The sequence below is a fragment of the Tachyglossus aculeatus genome, unplaced genomic scaffold (assembly GCF_015852505.1).
Source record: "Tachyglossus aculeatus isolate mTacAcu1 unplaced genomic scaffold, mTacAcu1.pri SUPER_30, whole genome shotgun sequence".
Lineage (NCBI taxonomy): Eukaryota > Metazoa > Chordata > Mammalia > Monotremata > Tachyglossidae > Tachyglossus > Tachyglossus aculeatus.
Genome location: NW_024044837.1, coordinates 2,986,482 through 2,994,776, shown reverse-complemented (window position 1 = coordinate 2,994,776; position 8,295 = coordinate 2,986,482).

Here is an 8,295-nt window from a genome sequence, read left to right as displayed (position 1 = left end):
ATATAACAAAGCAAGCAGGGGAGTCTGTGTAGCCTTTGTCTATACTGATAATGAAGAATATAATTCTTCATTACAGTTTTCATTTCATTCACAGTCTTCTAGACTGTGAGCCCGTTGTTGGGTAGGGACCGTCTCTATATGTTGCCAACTTGTACTTCTCAAGCGCTTACTACAGTGTTCTGCACACAGTAAGCACTCAATAAATACGATTTAATGAATGATTGAATGAATAAAATGGGCATCATGACTGGGGAAAGAATTTGTATCCAGTATCCAGTATCAAGACAGAAATGATAAGACAAGGTTCCTTCCATGAAGTTGCCCAATCGCACAATCAATCAATGGTATTTACTGAGTGTTTACTATGTGCAGAGCACTATACTAAGTGCTCGGAAGATACAACAGAATTAATAATATTAATTGTGATATGTGTTAACTGCTTTCTATGTGCCAGGCACTGTACTAAGCAAAGTAGATACAAGAAAATCGTGTTGGACATTGTCCCTGTCCGACATCATCATCATCAATCGTATTTATTGAGCGCTTACTATGTGCAGAGCACTGTACTAAGCGCTTGGGATGTACAAATTGGCAACATATAGAGACAGTTCCTACCCAACAGTGGGCTCACAGTCTAAAACATGGGGCTTACAGTCTTTATCCCCATTTTACAGATGAGGTAACTGAGGCACAGAGAAGTGAAGTGACTTGTCTAAGGCCACACAGCAGAATTAGCAGAAACGTTCCCTTCCCATAATGAGCTTTAAGTCTCAAACCTTCTCTCTGAGTGTTTTCATCCTTATCTTTATTCACCACTCCCTCAGCCCCACAGCACTTATGTTCATATCAGTAAATCATTCATTACTATAAATGTCTGCCCCCGCTTCAGAAAAGTAGCTCACTGTGGGCAGGAAATGTGTCTACCAGTTTTGCACACTCTCCCAAGAGCTTAGCATACCGTTCTGCAGGCTGTAAGCATTCAATAAATACAATTGATTGATTGTTCGATTGATTGATTGATTGCCTGAAATCAGGTCCAACCACAAGATGCTTAAAGGCATCTTGTCAGACATGGCCAACTTCTCCACGGTGATTGAATTCCTCCTGCTGAGATTCTTGGATGTCCGGGACCTGCAGCTGGTCCATGCTGTGCTGTTCCTGCTGGTCTACCTGGCAGCCCTGATGGAAAATATCCTCATCGTCACTGTCTCTGCCTTCAACTGGCGCCACACACCTATGTACTTCTTCCTCAGGCACCTGTCCTTCAGTGATCTGTGTCTCATCTCCGTCACCATCTCCAAATCCATCTTCAACTCCCTGACCGACAGCAGAGAAATCTTCCTCCTGGGCTGTGCTGCCCAGCTCTTCTTCGTGGTTTCCTTTGCTGTTTCAGAGCTGTCCTTCCTCACGACGATGTGCTATGACCGCTATGCCACCATCTGGGTGTGGCAGGATGGTCCTGAGAAAATGGAACACATGAAGGCTGCCATGGGGAGGGGGCTGAGCATGAGAGGATGGTCCTGAGGAAGAGAGTCAGGCAGGCTGCCCTGCGGAATGTGCTGGATGTGTGGGTTGACCCTAAGTAATAAGGATATGAAGGCCTCTCTGAAGAAAACTTTGAGCTAAGACCCATTTACCAAGAGTCAAATAAACCTTTCCACATCAATTTGTCCCCTCGCACCTCAACACCCTGTTGTCCTACTATAACCCAGCCCGCAGACTTTGTTCTTTTAATACCAGACTAATCATTGTACCTCCATCTTGTCTATCTCAATGTCGACCCCTCGCCTGCATCCTGCCTATGGTCTGGAATCCCCTCCCTCTTCATGTCCAACAGACAATGACTCTCCACACTTTCAAAGCCATATTGAAGGTACATCTCCTCCAAAAGGCCTTGACGGACTGAGCCCTCCTCTCTCACTCCCTTCTGCGTCATCTGTGCACTTGGATTTGCACACTTTATTGACTCCTCCTGGCCCACAGCACTTATGTCCATATCTTATATTTAGTTATTTATTTATATTTATTGTCTATCTCACCATCCAGACTGTAGCTCATTGTGGGCGGGGAATATGTCTACCAACTCTTTTGTACTGCATTCTCCCAAGTGCTTAGTACAGTACTCTCTACATAGTAAGCGTTCAATCGATATGATGAATTGATCGATTACTGTCTGTCTATGCCTTCGAGTCATCTTTGACCCATAGCGATGCCATGGACACATCTCTCTATCTCGCCCCACCTCCATCTGCAATTGTTCTGGTAGTGGATCCATAGAGTTTTCTTGGTAAAGTCCAGAGGTGGTTTACCACTGCCTCCTTCCAAGCAGTAAACTTTAATCTTCACCCTTGACTCTCCCCCATGCCGCTGCTACCCAGCACAGGTGAGTTTTGACCTGTAGCAAATTGCCTGCTCTTCACTATCCACTGCCCAAACTAGGAATGGAAATCCTTCTGCTTGACTTTTCCTCCCTTACTGGAGAGTGGTAGAGAGCTGGAAACTCTCCAGGTGCGACCCTGAGAGGGGATGATTGATTGCTACTACTCCAAAAAGGCCTCCCCTTGTTGCATCCTAAGATGTACGAGATCTAAGATGGCTTCTGTGATACTCGCCACCAGACGGGAAAGTAAAGTGCTGGGAGGTCATACAGTGCCCATTCCTCCCACCATCCTGTTCCTTTGAACAGACCCCATTAACAGCGAAGCCCACTTAGATTTCATTCCTCTAACCATTCCCTAGTATTTGTTAAGTGCTTACCGTGTTCCAGGCACTGAACTAAGCACTGGGGAGATACAAGCTAATCAGATTAGACACAGTCCCTGTCCCACTTGGGGCTCACAGTCTTAGTGTCCATTTTAGAGATGAGGAAACTGAGGTCCAGAGAAGTGAAGTCATTTGCCCAAGGTCACACAGCAGACAAATGGCAGAGGCAGGATTAGAATCCAGGTTCTTCTGATTCCAAAACCGGTGCTCTACCCATTAGGCCATACTGCTTCTCCTCAGCTTCCTCCTGAAATAAAAATATTTTTGAGTAGGCATTTCATCACCTGTTCATGTATCCTCTTGACCATAAGGTCACTGTGGGCAGGGAGCGTGTTTACCAACCCAAATTTATTATCCTTTCCCAAGGTTTTAGTACAGTGCTGTGCACACAGTAAGAGCTCAACAAATACCTTTGATTGATTCATGCCTCTAGACCACATGCTTCTTAATAATAATAATGTTGGTATTTGTTAAGCGCTTACTGTGTGCAAAGCACTGTTCTAAGCGCTGGGGAGGTTACAAGGTGATCATGTTGTCACCCGGGGGGCTCACAGTCTTCATCCCCATTTTTCAGATGAGGGAACTGAGGCACAGAGAAGTGAAGTGACTTGCCCAAAGTCACACAGCTGACAGGTGGCAAAGCCGGGATTCGAACCCATGACCTCTGACTCTAGAGCCCGGGCTCTTTCCACTGAGCCACGCTGCTTCTCATGGCCAGAGAATGTTTCTTCATGGCTTCTTGTGGCCAGGGAATGTTTCTACCAAGTCTGTCATATGGTACTTTTCCAAGCACCTTATATTGTCCTCTGCATGCAGTAGGTATTCACTAAATACCATTGATTCACTGATCTAAATGAACTGACTGATTTATTGGTCTGAGACTATTTTCTACCCATCAGCTCCCTCCCCCGAAAACCTCCCAGGGGCCACCACAGCTGAACGTGGAGTATAAAGCCGAGAGGGCAGATAAAGGGGGAGTGTTATATCATTTCATTGTACTCTTCCAAGAACTCAGTACAGTGCTTTGCACACAGTAAGCGCTCAATAAATATGATTGAAAGAATGAACGAGTGAATGAATGAATGAGTGCAGGCTGACAATACTTCATGCCTCCGTCTCTGTTAATAAGAGCAGTATGGCACATACATTGTCCCTGTCCAACATGCGGTCACAGACTAAGAGGGAGGGAGAGCAAGTGCTTTATTCCCACTTTACGATGAGGTAACTGAGGCACAGGGAAGTACAATGATTTGTCCAAGGTCACACTAATGACCAGTAGAGGACTTGGGATGAGAACCCAGCTGATCCGACTCCCAGGCCCGGACTGTTTCCATTAGGCCACGCTGCTTCTTCTGAGATATTCAGGTGGTCTTAATTCCTGGCATGAAATGAGATTCAAATTCCCAAGGTTTTCATCAATTCTGGAAAAGGAATGATGATTAGTCCGTTGTTGTTCTAAGAAGGAGTCGCAGAGTGGGAACCACGTGGGACTGGGCAGTTGTGAGGGTCAGTTCTACACGATTCTGGCCTTCCAAGATATCTGGACAGTCAACTGTCTCAGCAGAGCCCCGGTCCCGTCCTTCCACGGGGAATCCCCCAGGAAATAACCTGGCCGTCATCTGAGGGGATGGTGCAGCCATCTGGAGAGCCAAGGGGAGGAGGGATGATTCTGACAGCCCTCTACAGTAACCCAGACCCTCCTATCACCCCAACCTGTGTCCAGGACCGATGAGACAAAAAGAACTGTACTATTTGCTAAGTGTTTAGTATATCCCAAGAATTGCTGGTGAGTGCTGAGGTAAATATAAGACTTTAAGTTCTTTGTGGGCAGGGAAAATGTCTGCTAACTGTAGTGTATTCTCCCAATCATTTAGTCTAGTGCTCTGCACATAGTAAATTCTCAAAAATACCATTGATTGATTTCAACAAGAAAATCACAACAGGAACAGTCTGAGAGGTTACAGTAAAGAAGTTTAGATATATGTCTATATCTCTATAGCCATATGAAGATTTGTAAGAGTAATAACAATAGTATCAATCAATCAGTAGTATTTATTGAGCACTTACCATTCACAGAGCACTGTACTAAACACGTGAGAATTATAGCTGATAGACACCATTCCTGACCAAAAGAACCTTACAATCTAGCAATCTCTTTCTCCCCCTCCTTATGAGCAGGGAATGTGTCTACCAATTCTGTCTTATTATATGTTCCGAATTGCTTAATACAGTGCTCTGCACACGGTAAGTACTCAGGAAATACCATTAGTGGGTTGATAGGTGAATACAGACATTAAAGGAAATTATGGGACGGGGAAACAGTAGAGAATAAGAATATGGGTATAAGTGCTGTGGTGCTGGGGTGAGTATTAGTAGAGAAGCAGAGTGGCTTAGTGGAAAGAGCATGGGCTTGGGAGTCAGAGGTCGTGGGTTCTAATCCTAGCACTGCCACTTGTCTGCTGTGTGACCTTGGACAAGTCACTTAACTTCTCTGTGCCTCAGTTATGTCATCTATAAAATGGGGATTAAGACTGTGAGCCCCACGTGGGACAACCTGATTACCTTGTATCTACCCAGCGCTTAAAACAGTGCTTGGCACAGAGTAAGCACTTAACAAATACCATTATTATTATTATTATTACTGTTGTGTTTATGGATATGAAGAAGGAGAGAGTGTCAGGCCAAAGGGAGGATGTGAACAAGGGTTCAGTGGTGAGATAGATGAGATCGAGGTACAGTGAATAAGTTGGTGTTAAAGGTGCCAAATGGGCAGGCTGGGTTGTATGAACAATTATAGGCTTCCTAAAATAGAGATCAGAAATTCTCCAGGATCATGGAATGTTATAATGGCAAACTCTGCCATTTGATTTATTGTCCATCTTCTTCCTGATGATTCCCAATATTTGCTTGGACTCTTTGGTTTCCACAGCCAGTGAAGATTTAGCAATCTCATTAACAAGTTGCAATGTGAGAATTTAGAGCCAACCACACCTTAACTGTAGCTCGGATTATTTTCCATGGATACATTCCTTAGCATTTGTCCAGACTGCAGATTATTTAATGTTTCCTCCATTATCTGGACCACCAAGAATGTGTGCACATGAAAATGGCATTCACCAAGTGCAAAGCTTTAGTGTCACCTACAAACTTGGTGATTGCCTTGCACACTGCCTTTCCCAGAACATTCCCTTTCTGACTGGGAAGAAAAGAGCAGTAAATTCCCTTTGACTATGTGACACTGACCGTAACTCTGTGTGCAAGTGTATGAGGTTGCATTTCAGGATAAAAATACTTGTATTACTTTTTGCGGGTCATGGTGCATTTGAGCTTGGTGGTGATGATCATGATCATGGTAATAATAGTAGCAATGATAATAATAATATTTGTTAAGCACTTACTATGTGCCAAGCATTGTACTGAGTGTTGGAGTAAATTTAAAAAAATTAGATTAGGCACAATCCTAGTCCAAATGAGCCTTACAATCTAAGGGGGAAGAAGAACAGGCCTTACATCACTATTTTACAGTTGAGGAAACTGAGACCCAGAGAAGTTAAGTGATTTTCCTAAAGTCACACAGCCATGCAGGTGGTAAAACCAGGACTAGAACCCAGCTCGTCTGACTTCTAGGTCAGGGCTTTTTCCACTAGGCCACAAGGAAGGAAAAATATTTAGATTAAAAGAAAGAGAAGAACTTCAGAACCAGGGCTCTCTTGTAATTTCTACTTTGGGTGCATATGCATATAAAATAAATGCAAAATTAGTGATTTTATAAAGAAGAAGCGTTGGGGAAGCTTAGGGAAGCAGCATGATCTAATGGATAGAGCACGGACCTGGGAGTGAGAAGAACTGTGTTCTAATCCTGGTTCTGCCACTTGTCTGCTGTGTGACCTTGGGCAAGTCACCTAACTTCTCTGTTCCTCAGTTACCTCAGTTGTAAAATGGGGATTAAAGTTGTAACCTCCACATGGGATAGGGACTCTGTCCCACCTGATTTGCTTGAATCTACTCCAGATCTTAGTACAGTGTCTGGCACATGATAAGCACTTCACAAATATCACAATTATTATTGTTATATTATTATTATAATTATCGTTATTATTATCTTCCTCTTAACATTCCTTTCCAAATTCCTCCAATGAGTTGTTTAAACGCATTGCTTCCACTTTCTCTCCTAAAATTCTCTCCTTGACTCCCTGAAATCTGGGTTCTGCCCGCTTCACTCCATGGAAACTGCTCTCTCTAAGGCCACTAATGACTTCCTTCTTACCATATCCAATGGTCTCTACTTTATCCCAATCTTCCCTAGCTTCTCAGTTGCCTTTGATGCTATGTACCAATTAATCAATCAATCCGTGGTATTCATTGAGCTTTTATTGCGTGCAGAGCACAATACTCAGCCCTTGGAATAGTATAATACAATCAAGTTGGAAGACATGATCCTTGCCCATAAGGAGCTTACAGTCTACAGCATGGGTTTACACCCCTGTCCTCCATGTCCTCCCAGTCTTCCCAACATCCTGTGGGAAGCTTTCCATTTCTCCTCCATGGGATTGAAATGCATTTCTGCATGAAGAAAAAAGGTGTGAGAAAAGCCTGTGGTCAGGTCCATTTATGCTCAGATTCTCGGGAAAAATTGATGCTAAAACAAAGGTCACAAGCCACTGGGCACTGAAATTAGGACAAAGAGAGCAACTTGAATATGCTCAATTTATCCTAGGATGGCCCTGCCTGAGGCCATGATTAAGGTTTTAGTTTAACAAAAATATTTCATTATGCTTCACCACCACACTAGGAGGATGCTTTTGCCATGCTTTACTGCTCTTTGAAGGCAGATGAAGCCCTGAAGATCCTGATGGTGGAGATAGGATGGGCTGACAGTGATAACAGCTGCAGGGGTGAGTTAGCAGCTTTTCTGGGAGAGGGGCATGACCAGCCAACCATGGAAAAAGATTTCATACTCAGGGCTTTACCTACGGTTGCTAGTGACCAAAAATATAGCAGACAGCGAGGGCTGGGGTAGGGGTTGGGCAGTACAGCCACTCCCCTCCCGAGCCCTTTGTTAAAAGGGGCACTGCCTCTCCATTGCTATTATCCTCACATTGCAGCTACATCTTCCGATAATGCCCACTCTTGGGCTTTGGCTTTTATGAGATTCAAGTCCAACTGATTCCAACTTACTTCCAACACCACTAGAGTGAGTCCCACTGATTTGAGAAGCAATGGTCATCAGTTTCTTTTATGTAACAACCATGGTGAAATAAAGAACCTGGGAGGTTTGGATGGTGAGTTTGGAGAATAAAAGGGAAGAATGGAGGGGAGATATGGAGGGGAAATGAGTACAAACTGAAAGAGCAGAGCACAACTGTTATTATGGTGTTCCTAGTTTGCTTCCACCTCTACAGTGCCACTGTAGCCTCGAGGCACCTCTGTGGTCCTGCCCCCCTTGGCCACCTAGCTCTCCCAACTCCAATGGGAGGTAGGATTATGACTGTGGCAGTAAAGTCCCAGTAGGTGGTAGCAAGAAATCAGTAA